Here is a 27712-nt window from a genome sequence, read left to right on the forward strand (position 1 = left end):
AATCTTGTCATATTCCTGCCGTCAGTAGACTCCCCCATCTCCTCCGCTCCCCCATAATTCTGCTACAAGTCTGAGTGCAATTAAGGACAGTGACACAGTGTTTCTCCCCTGCCATATAAAGGGGGGCAATACTACTTGGCCTGGCTCTGGGGTCGCTAGATTTCAGCGCTGCTATTGGCCATTTTCAGCTGATTTATCCATACAAAATATATGGGCTGAATTGGTTCCATTTAGGTGAATGAACACAGCAGAGGTGCATTCTGGGACTTTGTTACCAACTGAAATATTCCAGCACACAACCCCCTGTGCCACAGTTATTTCAATACTGGACAATCCAAGCAGCACTAGGACCAAGAAGTTCCTGCCTCCTTGGGGGGAGGAGCTAGAGCAGCATTTTGTGGCAGTTACACACACAGAACAGGCAGTGAGTTTTGTTTCTCATAAACTGCCGCATGTGAATGGCAGTGCTCCTGGCAGAGACTCTAGCCACTGGCCCCGGGATGAATTGGCCCCAAACTGACTGGTGACAAGAACACTAGGAGCCTGGGAAGCTGATGTGAGGATTGGGGGAAGAATCTGTGGAAAAGGAAGTCCCAGGGAATCGGGAAGTGAGAGGTAAATGATTGGATGTCACACTGCTGCTCTGCACAAAGCTCTGAGCCAGTGCTACTGATCCAATCTAATGCCCCCCATTATGTTCTAATCAGCCATAGTGTTTAGCCAAAGACATGCTGCACCAAAATGGCTCTGCTCAGCTACAGGCCCTGTGTGCTCTCTGGGCATGCTGGGAGTTGTAGTGAGGGAACAAGGGACAACACAGGCTGTACAGGAGCAGGTACAGTGGCCTGAGACTTCAGCTGGGGGAGCAGATTGAGTTGTGTATATTGTGAGCAGACACTCAGTGAGCAGAGAAGTAAAATCAATGTCCGTTTATTCTGTACCCATTACAGAGGCAGCCTTACATGTTTCCTCCTTATACCACTTAGTCATGGACTCATTGTGATGACTCTACCTATAAAACATATTTTAAAAATAAATACTCTGGTAACTGAAATACAAAACCAAAGAACACATTTCACAACACACATTACATTTACAATGAATGATAATTTAATTAATTGTTTTCCTTTTTATTTGCATCAAATAAAGAAGAGGTAGAGAAGCCCCAGAAGCCAATGATTGTGATTCTTTGGATAAAGACAAGAGACCATTAGACTGTGCAACTTCTCCAACACCAGCAAATCCTCACATTGGAAAGAAACATCTGTATCAGACTCAGAATCACCATCATTACAATGAACATTCCCAACTCCCAGAATGAACTTCCCTCAGTAAGAAAACAATTCAAATGCTCAGAATGTGGGAAAACATTTGCAGACAAAAAGAACCTTCTTATTCATATGAGAATTCACACAGGAGAGAAACCATACAAGTGCACAGAATGTGGGAAAAGTTTCAGTGATCGAAGTACCCATAGAAAACACCTGAGAACTCACACAGGGGAGAAACCTTTCGCATGCACTGAATGTGAGAAAACGTTTGCAAGAAAATATCAACTTAATACTCACCAGAGAACTCACACAGGAGAGAAACCATTCACGTGCACAGAATGTGGGAAAAGTTTCAGACTAAGCTGTACCCTTAGAAAACACCAGAGAATTCACACAGGAGAGAAACCTTTCGCATGCACTGAATGTGGGGAAAAATTTACAGCAAAAACCCACCTTAATAAACACCTGAGCATTCACACAGAGGAGAAACCATTTATGTGCACAGAATGTGGGAAAAGATTTGCAACAAAAAGTGACCTTCACATTCATATCAGACTTCACACAGAAGAGAAACCATGCAAGTGCACAGAATGTGGAAAATGTTTCAGGCTAAACAGTACCCTCAGAAAACACCAGAGAATTCACACAGGGGAGAAACCTTTCATATGCACCGAATGTGGGAAAGGATTTGCAAGAAAAAACCACCTTCATAAACACATGAGAACTCACACAGGAGAGAAACCATTCAAGTGCACAGTATGTGAGAAAAGCTTCAGCCTAAGCAGTGCCCTAAGACAACACCAGAGAATTCATACAGGAGAGAAACCTTTCAAGTGCACAGAATGTAACCAACATTTCACCCTACTGGAAACACTTAAAGTTCACCAAAAAATTCACACAGGGGAGAGACACCTGTGCACAGAATGTGGGAAAGGTTTCCTAACAGAGTCAAGCCTTAAAAGACACCAGATAATTCACACTGGGGAGAGACCTTATATGTGCACAGAATGTGGGAAAAGTTTCAATGTAAAGAATACCCTTAAAAAACACCAGAGAGTTCACACTAAGGAGAAACCTTATGCATGTACAGAATGTGAGAAAAAATTCTCTACAAAGGGTCGTCTTTCTTCTCACATAAGTGTCCACACAGGAGCTTTTACATGTACAGAATGTGGGAAACAATTGTCTCGTAGGGAGAACCTTGAACAACACATAAAACTTCACTCAGGAGGAAAAATAATTTCATGTATAGTATGTGGGAAAGTCTCTAATGAGAGAAACCTTCTCTTCCCCCTCACAACTGATACTGAGGAGAAACCATTCATATGCACAGAATGTAAGAATATGCCTCTCCCTGTTCTTTTCTATTCACAGAATGTGACCAACAGTTCTCCAAAATGAGAAACCTTACCAAGCACCAAAGCATCAGAGGCCAGTCTCCAGCAGCATTTTATTACCCATACAGGGGAGAAACCATTCCCATGCACACAATGTGGCAAACGATTCTCTATAAAGATGAACCTTATACGACACCAGAAAATTCACATAAAAAGGGAAACTTTCCCATGTACAGAATGTGACAAATGCTTCTTGAAAAAGGTCAAACTTCAACAGCATTATACAATCCTCACTAGAAGAACATTTTCAAACAAGTTCACTAAAACAACTATTTTTGCTTGGCCCAGATTACCCACACAGGAGAGAAACCTTTCACTTGCACAGAATGTGGCATAAGATTGTTTAATTGTTAAGGAACTCATTTCCCCTTTGAAGCTTCCATGGCAAATCGTGGGCAGGTGATTATTTATAATAGAGCATGACTAGGGTCATGGGCGCATGGGCCATTTTTTCCGGACTGAGGCCCCAGGCTCTTTGTTGGCCAGAACAGTAGACAGTGCCCCTCATTTTATTGTTATATCACCAATTGATCAACGTTTTGGGGGGTTTATCCTCTCTTCATCTTGAATGTGATACAAGCAGTTGTGGAAAAGTGCAAGTCAGAAAATGGGTCGGGCTTTTGATATATTCCGAGTTTTGGCAGAATTGGGACTGTTTATCCATCCATTATCAATATATTAGGGACGCCAATACATTCTGTGCATTAAGCTTCTGAAATTCCCATCCTTTTAACCAAAACAGGGATTGTTTGTCCATATATTGCAATATATTCAAGATGGTCAACTACCTCAGTCATCCCTGGTCTGGCCAGTCCTACGCTCATGTTCATCTGATTCATTGACAATTACTGCTTCATTATCCACATAACTTGTGCCATATTAGTGCCCAGGTTAGGGAGTAGCAACTGGGCCCTGTACTTATCAGCTGCCATAGTGTAACCAGTAATTACAAGAGAGAATTTAGACATATTTGTTCCAGGAAGTCTACCAAGAGGCAACTGTCTGTAGGAGGGACTAATGTTATGTATTTATGGTGCTTAGTGTCCTTTTGGGGAAGGAAATATCTCTGAACCTTTTTATTCTCCTCCTCTGTCTTTAAAGTTGAATTATTTTCCTCTGTCTTTAAAGTTGAATTATTTTCCTCTGTCTTTAAAGTTGAACTATTTTATACTAGGAATGTTTTCTGGGAAATTGGTTCCATCCTATATGTACCATGGCTCCCAGATCTTCTTGAATTGTTCATGTCTATCCACCAGTACGCTTGTCAGTTTTTTATTACTCACGATCCAGTTCATTTTGTCCTTGAAGTGGGAAATGGGAATAAAAGTTTTTTCCAATTGTGATTTTTGCTGCTAAGAAAATAAACATGATCAATATTCTCATTTGATTGTTGATGTTTGGAATCTTAATGTTTCTTCATCTTTCTGTGGGTCCTTCCTGAGGTTAATTTGTGTCAATGAATATATAATATTATCAACTATAATCCAAAATGTTTGGCCATTGGGACATTCCCACCAGATATGTAGCACCGACCCTGTACAGCCTCACCACCTAAAGCATTCCTCGCTATTTTGGGGATTAATCCTATGTAGGAACCATTTACCAACGAGCTACTACTTTATATGCTGTTTCTATAATGATATATTTCTTGAGCAGCGTGCTGAAGAGTCCCATATCTGGGACTAAGTTTCTCCATTGATGGTATTATTGAGGTCTTTGACCAATGCTGTCATATAAGGTAATGGAGTGTTTACATTAATTTCAAGTAGCCGTGATATAGAATAGGGAGGGATTAAGCCCTTTGAGTATGGGTATGTAGGTAGTCTCAAAATATGAGGGGGATGGAAAGATGTTGTCTTTGGTTTTAATGGTGGGGACTTCTAACACCTCAATACCATCCACAGGCCAATGGAGTTGTGGTATATTTTAATGAAACTTTAAAGAATGGACTTTAGGTACATCTGCATGATGTTACTTGGGTGAAGAGAAAAAACAGCGTCGAAACGCGTTTTGCCTGAATGGCTTCTTCCTTGGTTGCTCAAGGAAGAAGCAGTTCAGGCGAAACGCGTTAGCGAGACCACGCTTGTGAGTTGCAGAAGCACCCTTTGGCAAGACTGATTGAGCTCTGAGGGACGCCGAGGAGCCATAGAGAAATTGGGGACTTACACTGAAACTTTTAATGCGATTTACCAAGAACTCGTTTGTGAGTGTGTTTTTATTATTTATTAAAAAGTTTTAAAGCGTTTCTGCACACGCTGTTTTTTCTCTTCACCCAAATAACGAAGGAGGAGGAGTTCAAGTACGGAAAGGAGTTCACATTTATTTATGCCTCACTTGTGAGTATTCTATACCACTGGAGACATTAGGAATTCAGTGGTTTGTGGCTATTTTCCCTTTACCCACTCGCAAGTTACGTGTCCAAAGAATTTCATTATTGGGGACTTTGTATAGTTGGAGTATGTGTTAATTGTCAAAAATTGATATCAAAAGATATATGTCCCAAGGCTCATCTTCAGTAAAAATACATATTTATTATTCACATTTTTACAAAGTACTATGATACATTCTGACCCCACATGGCCCATGTCTAGGAGACACCTATGACTAAGTGCCGGAGGGTGTGAAATGCGTAAGGTGGGCCATGTGGGGGTCAGTATGTATCAATACTTTTTAAAAATGTGAAAAATATTTATTTTTACTGAAGATGAGCCTTGGGACATATATCTTTTGATATACATTTTTGTGGGTTGATGGCCTTTTGAACTGGGGCATGTCCCTCTGGCTCTGCCTTAGGCTACTGGACTCCTGATTATACAATAGTTTATGTGTTAATTGTAACCACACTATAAATAGGCAACACATATAGATGTGAGGTCTTTTTAACACGTACACGCCGCATGTTAATTGATATGTGAGGAGTGTTATTCACAAGGTGTTAAACAATAAGGCACTTAACTCACAAAGGGTGAGATATTCTTACACTGAAATACTACACTATATAATCTTTTCTGTTTTCCCCGTCCTTGGGAAACGTTGTTTTTGGAGGAACACAGCAATCCGGTTATTAAAGAAAATAATTTTTGATCAGGCAGAGGAGAGCCTAAGATTTGCTGGACTTTGGGGATACCTAATTTTCCTGGGACTCAAACTCATATTTGGACTTTTACATCTGCATGAAGGTCTTCTGGTTATCAGGGCTTTATCTACAGTACCACATAGCACAACTGGTCAATCTCTAAGCAGGACCGGAACTAGGGGTAGGCAGAAGAGACACCTGCCTAGGGCGCAACGAAAGGGGGGTGCTGGGCAGGTACCTGACTTTTGCCTACCCCTAGTCCATGTTCGCTGCTCCTCCCCGCCTCCCTCCCCTCAAACGCTTTACCTCATCTCCCCAGTCACTTTCCCCGCCTCTCACCACTCCCCTCGGTCGATTTGCTCTGCCTCCAGCGCTGTAAAACTCTCCTTTCCGGCGTTGTGCGCATGTGTGCGCACAATGGTTTCAGGAGCGCGCACGACCGTGCGAGCGATTGCGGAGGGGAGCACGGTAGAGAGCATGGAGGGGAGCGCGGTGGCCACCCGGGTCGCCTAGAGCGCCCGGTTGGCTTGGCCCGCCACTGTCTCTAAGCAAAACTGATGATAGAACGTAAGCTGCCTCTCTAATATATTTATGGCCACAGATAGAAGTAACTGAACACACAGAGTTGCGAGCAAGGGAAGATCAAGGTAAAACAAAAGCTTAACGTGATTTTAAACAAAAGCCAAGACAATTACCCTTAAAGGGTTTGTTCATCTTCCAAACACTTATTTCAGTTTAGTTGTTGTAGTTAGTTTAGTAGGTGTTGGTAGTCAGAAGCCGCCAGTGTTAGGTCGTGGGCAGGGATATCAGGAGAAGAGCTCAACCCGGACCTGCTCGTGACCCAAAGTTTTTGTGCAGGAGCCGACCCACACATCACTAACAAGAAGGTTAAACATTAAACTTCAATATTAGAATTTGGTCGCAAATAGAAAGTAAAAAGTCTTTATTTCTGGTGAGCAAGCTGAAGCCAGCTGAACTGAAAACAGTGTTGAAATGTGAACAACCCTTTTAATGCTGTAAAATGGGTTAAAATAAGAAAGGCCACAACAAGGTTAAAATTTAAACTCATATTATTTGACCCCATTCAGATCCACAGTGAATTGGGACCAGTAACCTACAAATTACAGGATGGATCTACTTGGCATGTGAGCAGAATAGAACCAGTTCCTGAGCCTTTATAGGGGTAAGACACTACTTCTAACTGCCATTTCTGGAATGAGACACCAATGTGGTTGCACATCCACAAATAGTAGAAAATTCACCAGGCAACACTTCACTCCTAATTGAATGGGCCAGAGAAATTCACCAAAGTTTAGCCCAACCCAACAACAACTTAACTAGGCGTCTGAATGACTATGTACTTTATAAGGTTTCCAGGTTTTGAAGAATAATAGAGGGGAAACGGTTATGTATTCGTATAAGTTGTGTTCAGTTGTATAAAGTAATTGCTTTTAAAGGACATCAAAATGTTGCAGCCTTGAGAATAGAAGCGATTGTGGGTGTGGGTGTAAGAAATACAGATTAGTGATATATAATAATCAGAGAGTTGTGAAGTACAGGGGCAGGTAAATACCCAAAGGTGAGTGCCGGGTGCAGTGGAGACTCTCATTGTGCTGTTTCCATGTGGAGGAATCTGTGAAGATACAGAATACAGTCATTTCTGGGGTCTCCAATCTCCTTTCTCAATGTACCCACCATCCCTGCGTGACACTTATATATATCTATCTATCTATATATATATATATATATCCCTGTGTGACACTTATATACACTACAACACCCATTTTATGTTTCTCAGGGAAATGTGTTAAATGTAAAGTATACAAAGGAAATAAGTACAGGAGTGATGACTTTATTGAAAACACAAGTATTACTCCAGCAACACTCACTCACCACTTGTGTCCTTCCTGCACCTTCACATTACAGCTCCTCCCCCTCCTGCTCCAACTCACATCTTTCTTCTCTCCTGCTTCTTCCCAGCTCAGCTCCTCACTTTTGCCTGTATGGTCACATTTCCAGCACTTCCTTCTCCAGCACTGCTCACATGTCACATGTTCTTCCCCAGCACAGCGTCTCACTTTTGCCTGTACGGTCACATTTCCTTCCTCCTCCGTCTCCCTTTCCAGCACTGCTGCGCCTCACTGGCTTTCTCTTGTGACACTGGAGGGGCGGGGCAGCCATGCTGTGAGTGAATATGGACCAAACACACAGTGAGGGAAAGTTTCAGGAGCCTTACATCTTAAAGTAACAGGGTTTTATTCTAAAAATAGGACAGAGCTAATAAAATGATGTAAAATCTGGGGGGAAAATGTTAAACATGGAAATAACACCCACAGGAATGTAGTGAGAATGTGGGGACTGCACAGAAAACAGATAAAATGCAGAAAAATGTTACATCAAGGAACATAAATTCAGGGTTATACTGTTTATATATATTAATATTTAGCTCCCAGGTTACAAGACTGTCACTGCTCCAAATCTTGTGATATTCCTGCCGTCAGTAGACTCCCCCATCTCCTCCGCTCCCCCATAATTCTGCTACAAGTCTGAGTGCAATTAAGGACAGTGACACAGTGTTTCTCCCCTGCCATATAAAGGGGGGCAATACTACTTGGCCTGGCTCTGGGCTCGCTAGATTTCAGCGCTGCTATTGGCCATTTTCAGCTGATTTATCCATACAAAATATATGGGCTGAATTGGTTCCATTTCGGTGAATGAACACAGCAGAGGTGCATTCTGGGACTTTGTTACCAACTGAAATATTTCAACACAGAAATCCAAGCAGCACTAGGACCATGAAGCTTCTTCCTCCTTGGGGGGAGGGGCCAGAGCTCCATTTTGTGGCAGTTACACACACAGAACAGGCAGTGAGTTTTGTTTGTCATAAACTGCCACATGTGAATGGCAGTGCTCCTGGCAGAGACTCTAGCCACTGGCCCCGGGATGAATTGGCCCCAAACTGACTGGTGACAAGAACACTAGGAGCCTGGGAAGCTGATGTGAGGATTGGGGGAAGAATCTGTGGAAAAGGAAGTCCCAGGGAATCGGGAAGTGAGAGGTAAATGATTGGATGTCACACTGCTGCTCTGCACAAAGCTCTGAGCCAGTGCTACTGATCCAATCTAATGCCCCCCATTATGTTCTAATCAGCCATAGTGTTTAGCCAAAGACATGCTGCACCAAAATGGCTCTGCTCAGCTACAGGCCCTGTGTGCTCTCTGGGCATGCTGGGAGTTGTAGTGAGGGAACAAGGGACAACACAGGCTCTACATAAGGAATCTGGAGAATGTGCAATGTTTTCTCATTGGCTTTATATATGTCACCTGACACTTCCCCGTTCTCTTAAGAGATATTCCAATATCTGCCCCATGTATGGAGGGTAAATGATGTATAATCTGCATCTGCTGTGCCTTCATTTTCTGCTCTTCTGTGTCTCACTGTCTGGAATGTCATATCTGACCCCACAGATTCAGCTTTTTAGGGCTCTTTACAATTTCTGAATAAGATTTTTATTAACTACTTCTTTGTCACTGTGTCAGTAGCCTGCTTGGGACAGAATGTCCTGTTATACAGATAGCTAGAATCTCAGCTGCCATAAAGCAGGACAGGACTGCTGCTTACAATGGGGATCAGATAGGATCTGTGCAGCCACTGGGACAGAATGTTCTGTTATACAGATAGCTAGAATCTCAGCTGCCATAAAGCAGGGCAGGACTGCTGCTTACAATGGGGATCAGATAGGATCTGTGCAGCCACTGGGACAGAATGTTCTGTTATACAGATAGCTAGAATCTCAGCTGCCATAAAGCAGGACAGGACTGCTGCTTACAATGGGGATCAGATAGGATCTGTGCAGCCACTGGGACAGAATGTTCTGTTATACAGATAGCTAGAATCTCAGCTGCCATAAAGCAGGACAGGACTGCTGCTTACAATGGGGATCAGATAGGATCTGTGCAGCCACTGGGACAGAATGTTCTGTTATACAGATAGCTAGAATCTCAGCTGCCATAAAGCAGGGCAGGACTGCTGCTTACAATGGGGATCAGATAGGATCTGTGCAGCCACTGGGACAGAATGTTCTGTTATACAGATAGCTAGAATCTCAGCTGCCATAAAGCAGGACAGGACTGCTGCTTACAATGGGGATCAGATAGGATCTGTGCAGCCACTGGGACAGAATGTTCTGTTATACAGATAGCTAGAATCTCAGCTGCCATAAAGCAGGACAGGACTGCTGCTTACAATGGGGATCAGATAGGATCTGTGCAGCCACTGGGACAGAATGTTCTGTTATACAGATAGCTAGAATCTCAGCTGCCATAAAGCAGGGCAGGACTGCTGCTTACAATGGGGATCAGATAGGATCTGTGCAGCCACTGGGACAGAATGTTCTGTTATACAGATAGCTAGAATCTCAGCTGCCATAAAGCAGGGCAGGACTGCTGCTTACAATGGGGATCAGATAGGATCTGTGCAGCCACTGGGACAGAATGTTCTGTTATACAGATAGCTAGAATCTCAGCTGCCATAAAGCAGGACAGGACTGCTGCTTACAATGGGGATCAGATAGGATCTGTGCAGCCACTGGGACAGAATGTTCTGTTATACAGATAGCTAGAATCTCAGCTGCCATAAAGCAGGACAGGACTGCTGCTTACAATGGGGATCAGATAGGATCTGTGCAGCCACTGGGACAGAATGTTCTGTTATACAGATAGCTAGAATCTCAGCTGCCATAAAGCAGGGCAGGACTGCTGCTTACAATGGGGATCAGATAGGATCTGTGCAGCCACTGGGACAGAATGTTCTGTTATACAGATAGCTAGAATCTCAGCTGCCATAAAGCAGGACAGGACTGCTGCTTACAATGGGGATCAGATAGGATCTGTGCAGCCACTGGGACAGAATGTTCTGTTATACAGATAGCTAGAATCTCAGCTGCCATAAAGCAGGACAGGACTGCTGCTTACAATGGGGATCAGATAGGATCTGTGCAGCCACTGGGACAGAATGTTCTGTTATACAGATAGCTAGAATCTCAGCTGCCATAAAGCAGGGCAGGACTGCTGCTTACAATGGGGATCAGATAGGATCTGTGCAGCCACTGGGACAGAATGTTCTGTTATACAGATAGCTAGAATCTCAGCTGCCATAAAGCAGGACAGGACTGCTGCTTACAATGGGGATCAGATAGGATCTGTGCAGCCACTGGGACAGAATGTTCTGTTATACAGATAGCTAGAATCTCAGCTGCCATAAAGCAGGACAGGACTGCTGCTTACAATGGGGATCAGATAGGATCTGTGCAGCCACTGGGACAGAATGTTCTGTTATACAGATAGCTAGAATCTCAGCTGCCATAAAGCAGGGCAGGACTGCTGCTTACAATGGGGATCAGATAGGATCTGTGCAGCCACTGGGACAGAATGTTCTGTTATACAGATAGCTAGAATCTCAGCTGCCATAAAGCAGGACAGGACTGCTGCTTACAATGGGGATCAGATAGGATCTGTGCAGCCACTGGGACAGAATGTTCTGTTATACAGATAGCTAGAATCTCAGCTGCCATAAAGCAGGACAGGACTGCTGCTTACAATGGGGATCAGATAGGATCTGTGCAGCCACTGGGACAGAATGTTCTGTTATACAGATAGCTAGAATCTCAGCTGCCATAAAGCAGGACAGGACTGCTGCTTACAATGGGGATCAGATAGGATCTGTGCAGCCACTGGGACAGAACCTTTATTTACACAAACGTGAATTACTGTGAGGACTATGATTGGATAAAGGTTTTGGCCACAACTCATCAAGTTCACATGGAGGAGCAGGTACAGTGGCCTGAGACTTCAGCTGGGGGAGCAGATTGAGTTGTGTATATTGTGAGCAGACACTCAGTGAGCAGAGAAGTAAAATCAATGTCCGTTTATTCTGTACCCATTACAGAGACAGCCTTACATGTTTCCTCCTTATACCACTTAGTCATGGGCTCATTGTGATGACTCTACCGATAAACTATATTTTAAAAATAAATACTCTGGTAACTGAAATACAAAACCAAAGAACACATTTCATAACACACATTTTTTACAATGAATGATAATTTAATTAATTGTTTTCCTTTTTATTTGCATCAAATAAAGAAGAGATAGAGAAGCCCCAGAAGCCAATGATTGTGATTCTTTGGATAAAGACAAGAGACCATTAGACTGTGCAACTTCTCCAACACCAGCAAATCCTCACATTGGAAAGAAACATCTGTATCAGACCCAGAATCACCATCATTACAATGAACATTCCCAACTCCCAGAAGGAACTTCCCTCAGTAAGAAAACAATCCGAATGCTCAGAATGTGGGAAAACATTTGCAGACAAAAAGAACCTTCATATTCATATGAGAATTCACACAGGAGAGAAACCATACAAGTGCACAGCATGTGGGAAAAGTTTCAGTGATAGAAGTACCCATAGAAAACACCTGAGAACTCACACAGGGGAGAAACCTTTCCCATGCACTGAATGTGAGAGAACTTTTGCAAGAAAATATCAACTTCATAATCACCAGAGAACTCACACCGGAGAGAAACCATTCATGTGCACAGAATGTGGGAAAAGTTTCAGACTAAGCTGTACCCTTAGAAAACACCAGAGAATTCACACAGGAGAGAAACCTTTCACATGCACTGAATGTGGGGAAAAATTTACAGCAAAAACCCACCTTAATAAACACCTGAGCATTCACACGGAGGAGAAACCATTTATGTTCACAGAATGTGGGGAAAAATTTGCAACAAAAAGTGACCTTCACATTCATATCAGACTTCACACTGAAGAGAAACCATGCAAGTGCACAGAATGTGGAAAATGTTTCAGGCTAAACAGTACCCTCAGAAAACACCAGAGAATTCACACAGGGGAAAAACCTTTCATATACACAGAAAGTGGGGAAACATTTCCAAGAAAACACCACCTTCATAAACACATGATAACGCACACAGGAGAGAAACCATTCAAGTGCACAGTATGTGAGAAAAGCTTCAGTCTACGCATTGCCCTAAAACAACACCAGAGAATTCACACAGGAGAGAAACCTTTCAAGTGCACAGAATGTAACCAACATTTCACCCTACTGGAAACACTTAAAGTTCACCAAAAAATTCACACGGGGGAGAGACACCTGTGCACAGAATGTGGGAAAACATTTGCAGACAAAAAGAACCTTCGTATTCATATGCGAATTCACACAGGAGAGAAACCATACAAGTGCACAACATGTGGCAAAAGTTTCAGTGATAAAAGTACCCATAGAAAACACCTGAGAACTCACACAGGGGAGAAACCTTTCGCATGCACTGAATGTGAGAAAAAGTTTGCAAGAAAATATCAACTTCATAATCACAAGACAACTCACACAGGAGAGAAACCATTCATATGCACAGAATGTGGGAAAAGTTTCAGACTAAGCTGTACCCTTAGAAAACACCGGAGAATTCACACAGAAGAGAAACTTTTCACATGCACTGAATGTGGGGAAAAATTTACAACGAAAACCCACCTTAATAAACACCTGAGCATTCACACGGAGGAGAAACCATTTCTGTGCACAGAATGTGGGGAAATTTTCACTGTAAAGAATGCCTTTAAAAAACACCAGAGAATTCACACTAAGGAGAAACCTTATGCATGTACAGAATGTGAGAAACAATTCTCTACAAAGGGCCGACTTTCTACTCACATAAGTGTCCACACAGGAGCTTTTACATGTACAGAATGTGGGAAACAATTGTCTCGTAGGGAGAACCTTGAACGACACATACAACGTCACACAGAAGGAAAAATAATTTCATGTATAGTATGTGGGAAAGTCTCTAATGAGAGAAACCTTCTCTACCCCCTCACAACTGATACTGAGGAGAAACCATTCATATGCACAGAATGTAAGAATATGCCTCTCCCTGTTCTTTTCTATTCACAGAATGTGACCAACAGTTTCTAACATGAGAAACCTTACCAAGCACCAAAGAATTCACACAAGGACTGAAACGTTCCCATGTACAGAATGTGGCGAACATTTCTTATCAGAGGCCAGTCTCCAGCATATACAGATGAACTTTAACAATCACCAGAGAATTCACATGAAATGGAAACTTTCCCATGTACAGAATGTGACAAATGATTCTTGATAAAGGTCAAATTTCAACGGCATTATACAATTCTCACTAGAAGAACATTTTCAAACAAATTCAATAAAACAACTATTTTTGCTTGACCCAGATTACCCACACAGGAGAGAAACCTTTCACTTGCACAGAAATGTGGCATAAGCTTGTTTAATTGTTAAAGGGATACTGTCATAGGAAGAAAAACATTTTTTTTTCAAAATGAATCAGTTAATAGTGCTGCTCCAGCAGAATCCTGCACTGAAATCCATTTCTCAAAAGAGCAAACAGATTTTTTTTATATTCAATTTTGAAATCTGACATGGGGCTAGACATTTTGTCAATTTCCCAGCTGCCCCAAGTCATGTGACTTGTGCTTTGATAAACTTCAGTCACTCTTTACTGCTGTACTGCAAGTTGGACTGATATCACCCCCCTCCCCCCCCCCAGCAGCCAAACAACAGAACAATGGGAAGGTAACCAGATAACAGCTCCCTAACACAAGATAACAGCTGCCTGGTAGATCTAAGAACAACACTCAATAGTAAAATCCAGGTCCCATTGAGACACATTCAGTTACATTGAGAAGGAAAAACAGCAGCCCGCCAGAAAGCATTTCTCTCCTATAGTGCAGGCACAAGTCACATGACCAAGGCCAGCTGGGAAATTGACAAAATGTCTAGCCCCATGTCAAATTTCAAAATTGAATATAAAAAAATCTGTTTGCTCTTTTGAGAAATGGATTTCAGTGCAGAATTCTGCTGGAGCAGCACTATTAACTGATTCATTTTGAAAAAAGATTTTTCCCATGACAGGATCCCAGTATCCCTAAGGAACTAATTTCCCCTTTGAAGCTTCCATGGCAAATCCTGGGCAGGTGATTATGTATAATAGAGCATGACTAGGGCCATGGGCGCATGGTCCATTTTTTCCTGACTGAGGCCCCAGGCTCTTTGTTGGCCAAATCCCAGACACCCAGGTGACAATGGACTAATAACGGGTCACCTAGGATGTGTGACTTTGGGGGTGTATGTCTTTCCCTGGGAATACAGGGGATAAAATTGCAACCAGCTGTTAACAAAAAGAATTTGCTTTTGGAATGTTTATGTGTGTGGTGCGATGATGACATTTAATGAGTAGCAATGGAATTATATGGACTTTATTAAATGACAAAGTGTAAGATTACGGAGCCGTTACTTCTCTTTTACTTTCTTGTTTCAGCGACCACGAGCTGTATTCCCGTATTAAGTTGCCCCCAAATGAAAAAAGTGCAGAAAACGTTTCACAAACACGAGCAAATCATCACAAAAAAACAGCTGAACACAATCAAGCCTATAAATAAAAGTATTGCACATGGAGATTGGTGTTCACAATCCCAGTTCCGCTAATATCACTTGAATGTGATACAAGCAGGGGTGGGAAAGTGCAAGTCAGAAAATGGGTGGGGCTTTTGATATATTCCGAGTTTTGGCAGAATTGGGACTGTGTGTATCCTCTGCACTCATCCATTATCAATATATTAGGGGCACCAATACATTCTGTGTATTAAGCTACTGAAATTCCCATCCTTTTAACCAAAACAGGGATTGTTTGTCCATATATTGCAATATATTCCATCAACTATGTCAAAGTCATCCCAGTCCTACACTCACGTTCATCTGATTCATTAAGAATTACTGCTTCATTATCCACATAACTTGTGCCATATTAGTGTCCAGGTTAGGGAGTAGCAACTGGGCCCTGTACTTATCAGCTGCCATAGTGTAACCAGTAATTACAAGAGAGAATTTAGACATTTTTGTTCCAGGAAGTCTACCAAGAGGCAACTGTCTGTAGGAAGGACTAATGTTATGTATTTATGGTGCTTAGTGTCCTTTTGGGGAAGGAAACATCTCTGAACCTTTTTATTCTCCTCCTCTGTCTTTGAAATGTAATTATTTTCCTCTGTTTTTAAAGTTGAACTATTTTATACTAGGAATGTTTTCGGGGAAATTGGTTCCAGCGTATATGTACCATGGCTCCCAGATCTTCCTGAATTGTTCATGTCTATCCACCAGTATGCTTGTCAGTTTTTTTATTAATCACGATGCAGTTTATTTTTTTTTTTGAAGTGAGAAATGGGAATAAAAAGTTTTTTTCAAAACTTTTCAATTGTGATTTTTGCTGCTAAGAAAATAAACATGATCAATATTCTCATATGATTGTTGACGTTTGGAATCTTAATGTTCAATAGAGCTTGCTGTGGGTCCTTCCTGAGGTTAGTTTGTGTCAATGAATATATAATTATAAACTCAATCCAAAATGTTTGGCCTTTGGGACATTCCCACCAGATATGTAGCACCGACCCTGTACAGCCTCACCACCTAAAGCATTCCTCGCTATTTTGGGGATTAATCCTATGTAGGCATGTGGGAACCATTTACCACGAGCTACTACTTTATATGCTGTTTCTATAATGATATATTTCTTGAGCAGCGTGCTGAAGAGTCCCATATCTGGGACTAAGTTTCTCCATTGATGGTATTATTGAGGTCTTTGACCCATGCTGTCATATAAGGTGGTGGAGCGTTTACATTAATTTCAAGTAGCTTTTGATATAGGATGGAGATTAAGCCCTTTGAGTATGGGTATTTGTTGCAGGTAGTCTCAAAATATGAGAGGGATGGAGAGGTCTTTTTTAAATGTACATATAAAGTGGTTTATTTGCTGATAGCAATAATGTCAGAGAGTGGTGGACTATGGACTATAGGCTTCTTCAATCCGATGCCACGTTTTATAGCTGATATGGAATAGAAATGTAGACGGTTAAGCCGTTTTCTGTCCGCCATTTAAATGATTTATGATATAGTCCTGGGGGGGGAATAGGGGATTTCCTAATTTCAGTGCTGCTGGTAAGGTTTGCTTGATAAGTTTAGCTGGGTATTTGTACCTGTCTTAGATATTTAGGGAGTGAATTAGAAAGGGATCTGTGATTTCTGGGCGGTGGACAGAAGGTCACAAAAATAAGGCACATGGGGATTTAATCGGTGTTTCAATATAGTAACCTATTTGGGGGTTACAGTAGCATGTATATGGACAAGAGGGACCAGTTGAGCCGCTATATACTGTAATAGTATAACAAATTTAGGATGCTCAGTCCTCCATGTCATTTAGTCCTGTACATGGTCTTCCTGGTAATTCTAGGATATTTATCTGCCCAAATAAACTGAAATCCCTTCCTCTGCATGGCAATAATGACGCGTTCAGGAGTTGGAATGGGTAACGCCCTGAACAGATGTTATAGTTAATAGTAAAAGGGTTATTTTAAATGCATGTATTCTACCGAACAAGGAGAGGTCCAGTTTTGACCAGTGTTGTAGGGTTTCTCTAGTAGGGTTTCTCTCGCCATTTTCCAATGTAATTGTGTTGATACGTTGTGGTGGTGTTTTGAGGGATATCATTTTCCTAGGTAGTGAATAGTAGTGTGTTGCTATTTAAAGTCAAAATTTCCATTTCAGAAGCTTCATGGTGGGTTGGGGGAGTGAAATGTTTAGGGCCTCTGATTTTGTATGGTTTAATGTTTTTGCATAAACTGAAGTTGATTTTGTGAGTCAAAGACTCTCATCCCAGGGTATTCAACCCATAGAATCCAGCAGGCCCGGACTGGCAATCTGTGGGTTCTGGCAAATGCCAGAAGGGCTGCTATAAGGTCCCATAGAAAGTCACTATTTAGTGGGCTGGTGGGGACTGTTTGGGCCTCTATGTAGGCTGATTGGGCCTCTGTGTACCTGAAATGGCAGGGCCTATTTTAATTCTCAGGCCGGACCTGGAATCCAGTCTTGAGACTATGCATCAATGACCTGAGCCAAAAGATAGAGCAGAACATGCTGCTTTTCTGTGATTCATAAACTGTTTGTTTTGTAGCTGAATATGCAGAAATCAAAACACAATTATGTGCTTTACTTAAAAAGATGTTCAATTGGTGTGGACACCAGCTTCTTTCCAAGCAGTCTGTACACTGAGACTTTGGCACCCTTTTTTCGTTCATCTTCCAAACACCTATTTCAGTTAAGTTGTTGTAGTTAGTTTAGTAGGTGCCGGAAGCCAGAAGCCGGCAGTGTTAGGTCGTGGGCAGGGATATCAGGAGAAGAGCTCAACCCGGACCTGCCCGTGACCCAAAGATTTTGTGCAGGAGCCGGCCAACACATTTCTAACAAGAAGGTTAAAAATTAAACTTTAAACTTCAATATTAGAATTTCGTTGCAAATAGAAAATAGAAAGTAATTGAAAAAAGTTTTTATTTAGCAAGCTGAACCAAACTGAATTGAAAAAAGTGTTGGAAGGTGAAGAACTCCTTGAATGCTGTGAAATGGTTAAAATAAGAAAGCCCTCAACAAGGTCAAAATTTGAACTCATATTATTTGACCCCATTCAGATCCACAGTGAGTTGGGACCAGTAACCTACAAATTACAGGATGGATCTACTTGACATGGGAGCAGTATAGAACCAGTTCCTGAGCCTTCATAGGGGTAAGACACTGACTGTTTCTAACTGCCATTTCTGGAATGAGACACCAATGTGATTCCACAGCTATTAATACCAGGAAACACATCAGGCAATACTCCAACCCTTATTGAATGGGCCAGAGAAATTCAGAAGTTCAACTCACACCAACAACTTACCTAGGCATCTGGCTGACTATGTATTTTATAATGTTTCCAGGTTTTTGAAGAATAATAGAGGGGAGAAATGTTATGTATTTGCATAAGTTGTGTTAAGTTGTATAAAGTTAATTACTTTTGAAGTATATCAGAATGTTGCGGCCCTAGGTATAGTGGGAGGACAGCTATTCTGTGTGTGGGTGTAAGAAATACAGATTGTGAGCTTATAACAGCCCGTCTGCATTACTGATATTTAATAATCAGAGAGTTGTGAAGTGAAGGGGCAGGTATATACCCAAAAGTGAGTGCCAGGTGCAGTGGAGACTCTCATTGTGCTGTTTCCATGTGGAAGAATCTGTGAAGATACAGAATACAGTCATTTCTGGGGTCTCCAATCTCCTTTCTCAGTGACCCACCATCCCAGTCACCCACCATCCCTGTGTGACACACACACACATATATATATATTTATTTGTCAGGTTACACGACTGTCTCTGCTTCAAATCTTGTCATATTCCTGCCATCAGTAGACTCCCCCATCTCCTCCGCTCCCCCATAATTCTGCGTGCACTTAAAGGAACAGTAAAATCAAAAACATTTTTAAAAAAATTTGTTGGTATACAATGAAAAATAAACACCAAGACAAATTAAACTTTTAGATTGCAAAGCCTTTATTAAGAAATAACTTACCGAAACTCCACTTCCGCTCCTCTTCAAAATGGTGACAGGGAGACAATCCTTCCTGCAGTGCTCGATTTCTCCTCCCTGGCTATTCTAGTGACAGCGTGTGAAGGAGGATGAGGCTCCGCTCTTAGGCTCTGGCCAGGCATGGCCGAAGCTGTACGAATGTTGGCTGGTCGAGCAGGGTTTGTAGTGGGGTTTGTGGGCAAAGTTTTCCCGATGTGCCCGAGCCTGCCAGCGCCTGAGTGCACCTCACCTTCACTGCTGCCTCCCACTCTCGCACTGTCACATACCAGGGCTACGAGGGAACTGAGTTTCTCTAGACCGGCCCTTCCTGTAGCAGATGCTATAGGGTTAAGTATCCAACTCCGGAGGCAAGACAGAAGAATAACCTTTTGGCTCCACCCTCCACATATATACAGATGCTCCTCCTGTATTCCACAGTTTTTCCTTCTGTCCTGCTGGAGGTTAGGACAGTATATATATATATATATATATATATATATATATATATTTTTTTTTTATTATTATTCTTTATATTATACAAAAATTCTTCTGGATTTGTATTCATTCAGGTTAGCCCACATACCACTCTACAGGACTGGGTGCAAAAGAAGATTGGATTTTTTTTACTCGCACAGTAAAGTCTAGCAGAGGTGACTATTGGGTGCAGGGAGCTTAAAACGCTAGGTTTCTTCCTGACTCCAAGAGCACAGTAAAGTCTCTCAGAGACGACTACTGCTGCAGGCTACCAAAAGTGTTCCCCTTATTTTCTGCGCTGAGAGGAACGGAGCCTTCAGGAGCACACCTCTCCGCACTCACAGCAACCGTATTCCGCATTCAGAAGTGAACCGCCAAAAGAGCAACTACCACTCTTCCGGGTCAACAACCGGCGCCATTACGGCGCGCTTAATTCTGGGCCCCAAAAGACGTACATAACGTACTGCACGCGGGCCCCATCTAAGTTTTTTTTCTGACAGCGCACATTGTAGGAAGGAGCTCCAATACATGCAGCAAGGCAGCTGTTTCTTCATTCACAGATACTGGGGATTGGCATAAAACCAGAACCTGTTTCAGTCTACAATCTATACAAGCACACTGACTGTCCCTTTCCACTATACACAGCAGACAGCCTGTTTCATATAGTATTAATGCCTGTAGGAAAAGCTATACTGGGCATGCTATATATATTACTCTAATGTATTACTAGTGCCAGCTACTTCTATATACCAGTACAGGGGATCTAGAGTGATTTAGTCATATTTGTCTCTATCACACAGATCCATGATGGATACAGACAATGTGCTAGAAGATCTCAGGAATGAGATGACTACTACCATCTCTACACCTAAAGCCAAAAAGGCCACAACCAAGCGGTCACAGAACCAGCTTTAAGGGATACTGTCATGGGCAAAAACATTGTAATTCAAAACGCATCAGTTAATAGTGCTGCTCCAGCAGACTTCTGCACTGAAATCCATTTCTCAAAAGAGCAAACAGGTTTTTTTATATTCAATTTTGAAATCTGACATGGGGCTAGACATTTTGTCAATTTCCCAGCTGCCCCAGGTCATGTGACTTGTGCCTGCACTTTAGGAGAGAAATGCTTTCTCGCAGGCTGCTGTTTTTCCTTCTCAATGTAACTGAATGTGTCTCAGTGGGACATGGGTTTTCACTATTGAGTGTTGTTCTTAGATCTACCAGGCATCTTGTGTTAGGGAGCTGTTATCTGATTCCCATTGTTCTTTTGTTTGGATGTGGGGGGGGGGGGAAGGGAGGGGGGTGATATCACTCCAACTTGCAGTACAGCAGTAAAGAGTGATTGAAGTTTATCAGATCACAAGTCACATGACTTGGGGCAGCTGGGAAATTGACTATGTCTAGCCCCATAGCTAGCCCCAGCTATGGATATGATAAAGCTGGCAGCAAAGACCAGCATCGACACCACAGTGGCCAGGCGAGCACTATGGCCAGGGCATCTGGTCACCAGAGGAAGCAAAGCTGCCTGTCAATGTACTAGAGATCAGTGCGATCAGGAATGACATCCTTTATTGGTCACAAGAACTGACGGTTCACCCTCTCAGAATTCAGTCCGACAACACCACAGCAGTGGCCTACCTAAACAAACAAGGCGGTACTCGCAGCTCCAGGGCTCCAGAGGTGACGCATATACTGGACTGGGCGGAGTCCCATGTCCCGGCCTTCTTAGCGATATTCATACCAGGAATTCTGAACTGGGAGGCAGATTACCTCAGCCAACAACAAATACACCATGGAGAGTGGGAGCTCCACTCCAAAGTTTTCCAACAGATCGTGTCCAAATGGGGAACACCAGACATAGACATGTTGGCGTCAAGACACAACTGCAAGGTGCCTACATAATGTGCCAGGTCTCAGGACCCGGGGCAGCATTCGTGGACGCCTTAGTCATACCGTGGAATTTCAACAGAGTCTACGCATTTCCACCACTTGCCCTCATACCAAGGATCATCCGCAAGATACGACAGGAGGGAACGCAAACCATTCTCATCGCCCCAGATTGTCAGAGAAGACCATGGTACTCAGAGATTGTGAATATTTTAGTAGCTCCTCCATGGAGGCTACTTCTCAGGCACAACCTACTAACTCGGACCAGTAAAACACGACAATTTACAGTGTCTACATTTGACGGCATGGCTATTGAATCTGAAATATGGTGTTCCAAGGGTTTGTCAAAGCAGGCCACAGACATCTTCCTGAAGGCCAAAAAACAGTCCACAACTAATGCTTATCATATGACTTGGAAAACATTCATAAAGTGGTGCGATGCCAAAAGCAGACCATGGTGCCAAGCTTCCCTACCAACCATTGTGGAATTTCTCACTCAGGGTTTCCAACTGGGACTCTCCTTAGCCACTCTCAAGGGTCAAGTTTCAGCTCTTTCTCTGCTGCTCCAACACCAGTGGGCTAGAGAACCAGAACTTATACAATTTCTATAGGGGATAGGCAAAGTTAGGCCTCCCTTTAGAGATCCCACACCACCTTGGGACCTTACTACAACTGCTAACGGCATTACAGGGTCCCCCCTTTGAACCATTAGCGTCCTGTCCCATTAAGTTCCTTACTTGGAAAATGACGTTTCTCTTATGCAATTACATCAGCAAAACAGGTTTTGGATATGGCAGCCCTCTCCCAGAAAGAACCATGGCTCATACTGCACTAAGACAGGGCAGTTTTCATAACAATTCCATCCTTTACACCCCAGGTGGTCTCCTCCTTTCATATAAACGAGGAGATCAACTTCCCTTCACTGTGCCCAAGGCCCTCTAATGTGAAGGAGAATGAACTACATAAACTAGATGTTGTCAGGGCAATTAGATACTATCTAGACAGATCCAAGCCCTATAGAAAAAATGTTTTTTTTCTAGTCACTTATGGTAGAAACAAAGGATCACCAGCTTCAAAAAGGGACAATTGCTAGATGGCTGGTAGACACAATAAACAAAATGTGCCTACGATCTCAGTAACAAACACAGACCGTTTAAGGTCAAAGCCCATTCCACCAGAGCACTAAGTACTTCTCGGGTTCTCTATAATTCAGCTACACCTGAACAAATTTGTAGAGTGGCCACTTGGGCCTCACTCTCAACTTTTGCCAAATTTTACAGACTACATGACTTTCATTCAACCCCTGCAGCTTTTGGTAGAAAAGTACTACAAGCTGCAGAGCGGCACTAGTGATTTTTATACCCACCCAAACGGGGGACCAGCTTTTGGACGTCCCCATAGCGTCTGCACTGACAGGAAGGGCCGGTCTAGAGAGAGAAGGATTTTTAACTTACCGAAAAAAATCTTTTTCTAGATGGCCTGGACTGTCCGTGCAGTAAGCCCCACCCTGCATATGTTTTAAGTTTGTTTGTTAACATGTTACTACTGTTGTTGTGCATGGCTTGCATGTCTCTACTGATTCTCCTCCATACTAAAATGAAGAATAAAAACTGTGGAATACAGGAGGAGCATCTGTATATATGTGGAGGGTGGAGCCGAAAGTTTATTCTTCTGTCCTGCCTCCGGAGGTGGATACTTAACCCCATAGTGTCTGCACTGACAGTCCAGGCCGTCTAGAAAAAGATTTTTCAGTAAGTTAAAAATCCTTCTTTCTTGCTCATCTGCCACAGAGCCAAAGGTCCGGAGCCGGGTGGGCCAAACGTTGCTTCCCAGAGTCTGCAGCGCTTCCCCTATTCCCAGGAGCAGCAGCAGCAGGTACTGGGAGAGCCGGATCAGTGGGGTGTCCATGCCACTTGCTCCCCATCGCTGTGCCCATCTGAGTGTGCCCGGGGCTGACAGTGCGCACTGCTGCAGGAGAAGGCGGAGGAGCCATGCAGGCACACTACCCAGTGTCCAGCCCCAGCTCCCTGGGAGTCGTGCCCTACCTCAGCAGGGAGCAAAGTTACTACAGGGCGACTTCGGAGGCAGGAGGAGGCTACACGGGCATTGCTGCCCCCATGAGCACACATAATCCTGATGGAAAACCTACGGCTGATACAACATAACGGATACGATTTAACAAGATCCCAGGAAAGTTCCACCAACTCAATGCATTGCACGTATTTGCCCCAGTCGGGGAATGATGCCGATCTCCCACACACAGCTGCACGTGCCAGGCCTGGGGTATATAATCCCACTGTGATTTGTAGCTCTGTGTATCGTCCTATCCAACCGCTGCAGCCGTCCTGTAGTAAATCTGCTCCTCGCTGATGTAGGGTTTTGACCCAAACAGTTCGGTTTTTCTGAGGCCTGTTCGGGTCTCAACTTTCTGTAGGGTTTTTGGCCTTGTGAAACCTGACCAATAATCTGGCCAGTAAATAAACATTTAAATACTAAGATACTGACCGTAACATGGCTTCGTTATTTTCTTGTAGTTGATTTCTTATAACAGAAACAGAAAAAGCAAAGCAAAAATTTTCTAAAAATGTTTTCTAAATTAGCATTGCTGTATTTCAGAGCTTTCAGATTATTGATTTCTGTATAACAGATCCCATACCAGTAATTAAAGGATTGGACTGACTCATCAGGCAGAATATAGATAGAAATAAGGTTGCTACCCATGTGAAATTCAATTGAACATTTACATTTTTCAAAGGGCTATCCATTCAAAACTTTCAGAAAACTTGACATAACTCCACCAACATCATTGTACCTGCTTCTAATGTCATCAAACCCACCCCAACATCACTGCCCAACCCCCAATGTTATCTTCCCCACCCACTTTGTTTGGGTTTAGCCTCCAGCAAAGGTGTCAACCCTACCAGCACACAACCCCCTGTGCCACAGACAAATCAAATCAATATTTTGCCGGGTTCTTAACAAGTTATTTGAATAGTGGAAAATCAAAGCAGCACTAGGACCATGAAGCTTCTGTCTCCTTTGGGGGAGGAGCCAGAGCAGCATTTTGTGGCAGTTACACACACAGAACAGGCAGTGAGTTTTGTTTCTCATAAACTGCCACATGTGAATGGCAGTGCTCCTGGCAGAGACTCTAGCCACTGGCCCCGGGATGAATTGGCCCCAAACTGACTGGTGACAAGAACACTAGGAGCCTGGGAAGCTGATGTGAGGATTGGGGGAAGAATCTGTGGAAAAGGAAGTCCCAGGGAATCGGGAAGTGAGAGGTAAATGATTGGATGTCACACTGCTGCTCTGCACAAAGCTCTGAGCCAGTGCTACTGATCCAATCTAATGCCCCCCATTATGTTCTAATCAGCCATAGTGTTTAGCCAAAGACATGCTGCACCAAAATGGCTCTGCTCAGCTACAGGCCCTGTGTGCTCTCTGGGCATGCTGGGAGTTGTAGTGAGGGAACAAGGGACAACACAGGCTCTACATAAGGAATCTGGAGAATGTGCAATGTTTTCTCATTGGCTTTATATATGTCACCTGACACTTCCCCGTTCTCTTAAGAGATATTCCAATATCTGCCCCATGTATGGAGGGTATAAATCATAACGTTTCTTCTGTTCTGTGTTTCAGTGTGAACAGTGTCATACTTGGCCCCACAGGACCTAAAACTTGTAGGACATATTTATTAAGTACTTCTAACTCAGTGCTTCAATGGGCGCCTATGATTGAATGTTATACAGATAGCTGGAATCTCAGCCATAAAGCAAAATCATCTCCTTAGAAATAAGGAAAGACAACTGTATAATTAGTGTCAATAAAGAAGAGGTAGAGAAGCCCCAGAAGCCAATGATTGTGATTCTTTGGATAAAGACAAGAGACCATTAGACTGTGCAACTTCTCCAACACCAGCAAATCCTCACATTGGAAAGAAACATCTGTATCAGACTCAGAATCACCATCATTACAATGAACATTCCCAACTCCCAGAATGAACTTCTCTCTGAAAAAAAACAAGTCAAATGCTCAGAATGTGAGAAAACGTTTGCAAACAATAGTAACCTTCATATTCATATGAGAATTCACACAGGAGAGAAACCTTTTGAGTGCACAGAATGTGGGAAAAGTTTTAGGCTAAAAAAAACCCTTAAAGAACACCAGAGAATTCACACAGGGGAGAAACCTTTTGAGTGCACAGAATGTGGGAAATGTTTTAGCCAAAGTATGTACCTCAAAATACACCAGAGAATTCACACAGGGGAGAAACCTTCTGCGTGCACAGAATGTGGGAAAAAATTTACAACAGAAACTCACCTTAATAACCACCTGAGACTTCACACAGAGGAAAAACCATTTACATGCACAGAATGTGGGAAAAGTTTCAGGCTAAAAGATGTCCTTAAAGAACACCAGAGAACTCACACAGGAGAAAAACCTTTTGCATGCGCAGAATGTGGGAAAAAATTTGCGAGGAAAGGGCAACTTCGTACTCACATGAGAATTCACACAGGAGAGAAACCTTTTACGTGCACAGAATGTGGGAAAGGTTTCAGGCTACACTGTACCCTCATAAAACACCAGAGAATTCACACAGGGGAGAAACCTTTCCCGTGTGAAGAATGTGGGAAAACATTTAGAACAAAATCCTACCTTCATTTTCACCTGCAAATTCACACCAAGGAGAAACCATTCATGTGCACAGAATGTGGGAAATGTTTCAGGCTTACAGAATGCCTTAAAGAACACCAGAGAATTCACACAGGGGAGAAACCTTTTGTGTGCACAGAATGTGGGGAACGTTTTAGCCGAAATATAAACCTCAAAAAACACCAGAGAATTCACACAGGGGAGAAACCTTCCGTGTGCATAGAATGTGGAAACAATTTTACAACAAAAACCCACCTTAATAACCACCTGAAGCTTCACACAGAGGAGAAACCATTTATATGCACAAAATGTGGGAAATGTTTCAGGCTAAAAGAAGTCCTTAAAGAACACCAGAAAATGCACACAGAGGAGAAACCTTTCCCATGCACAGAATGTGGCAAAATATTTGCAAGGAAAGGGAACCTTCATACTCACCAGAGAACTCACACAGGAGAGAAACCATTCATGTGCACAGAATGTGGGAAAAGTTTCAGTGCAAGCAGTACCCTTAGAAAACATCAGAAAATTCACACAGGGGAGAAACCGTACCTATGTGCAGAATGTGGGAAAACATTTAGAACAAAAACCCACCTTAATTATCACCTGAGACTTCACACAGTGGAGAAACCATTTGCATGCACAGAATGTGATAAAAAATATGCAAGAAAATACCAACTTAATACTCACCTGAGAACTCACACAGGAGAGAAACCATTCATGTGCACAGAATGTGGGAAAAGTTTTAGCCAAAATACAATCCTTAAAAAACACCAACTTATTCACACAGGAGAGAAACCTTACACGTGCAAAGAATGCGGGAAACGTTTTAGGCAAAGCAGTGCCCTTAGAAAACACCAGAGAATTCACATACGGGAGAAACCTTACAGGTGCACAGAATATGAGAAAAGTTCCAATAATCACATAATTCACACAGATGAGAAACAATTTCCTTGTGCAGAATGTGGAGAATGTTTCCTTTCAAAAGGTCCAATTTACCAGACATTACACAATTCACACAAGGGAGAAACCTTTCACTTGTAAAGACTGCAGCAAAAGCTTCTCTACAAAGGACAGACTTTCTTCTCACATAAGTGTCCACATAGGAGAGAACCCATTTACATGTACAGATTCTGGAGAACATTTCTCTCATAAGAATATCCTAAAACAACACACACAACTTCACATAGAAGAAAGAACATGTACAGTATGTGGGAACATCTTTTCTAATAAGAGAAATCGTCTCTACCCCCCACACAACTCACACTGGGGAGAAACCTTTCATATGCACAGAATGTAAGAATATGTCTCAGTCTGGTTTCTTTTCTCATGCACAGAATGTGGCATAAGCTTGTTTAATTCTTAAGGAACTCGTTTCTCCATTGAAGCTTCCGTTTCAACCAATTGTTGTTAGGGGCCCCAAGGTGTATACTGGGGATACTGTCATGGGAAAACATTTTTTTTTCA

At 42.6% G+C, this 27712-nt stretch overlaps 1 pseudogene; it reads left to right on the top strand.

Annotated features, from left to right (window-relative positions):
• LOC108719645 lies at nt 1–27712 on the top strand (annotated as a pseudogene).

The sequence above is a fragment of the Xenopus laevis genome, chromosome 6S (genome assembly GCF_017654675.1).
Source record: "Xenopus laevis strain J_2021 chromosome 6S, Xenopus_laevis_v10.1, whole genome shotgun sequence".
Taxonomy (NCBI): domain Eukaryota; kingdom Metazoa; phylum Chordata; class Amphibia; order Anura; family Pipidae; genus Xenopus; species Xenopus laevis.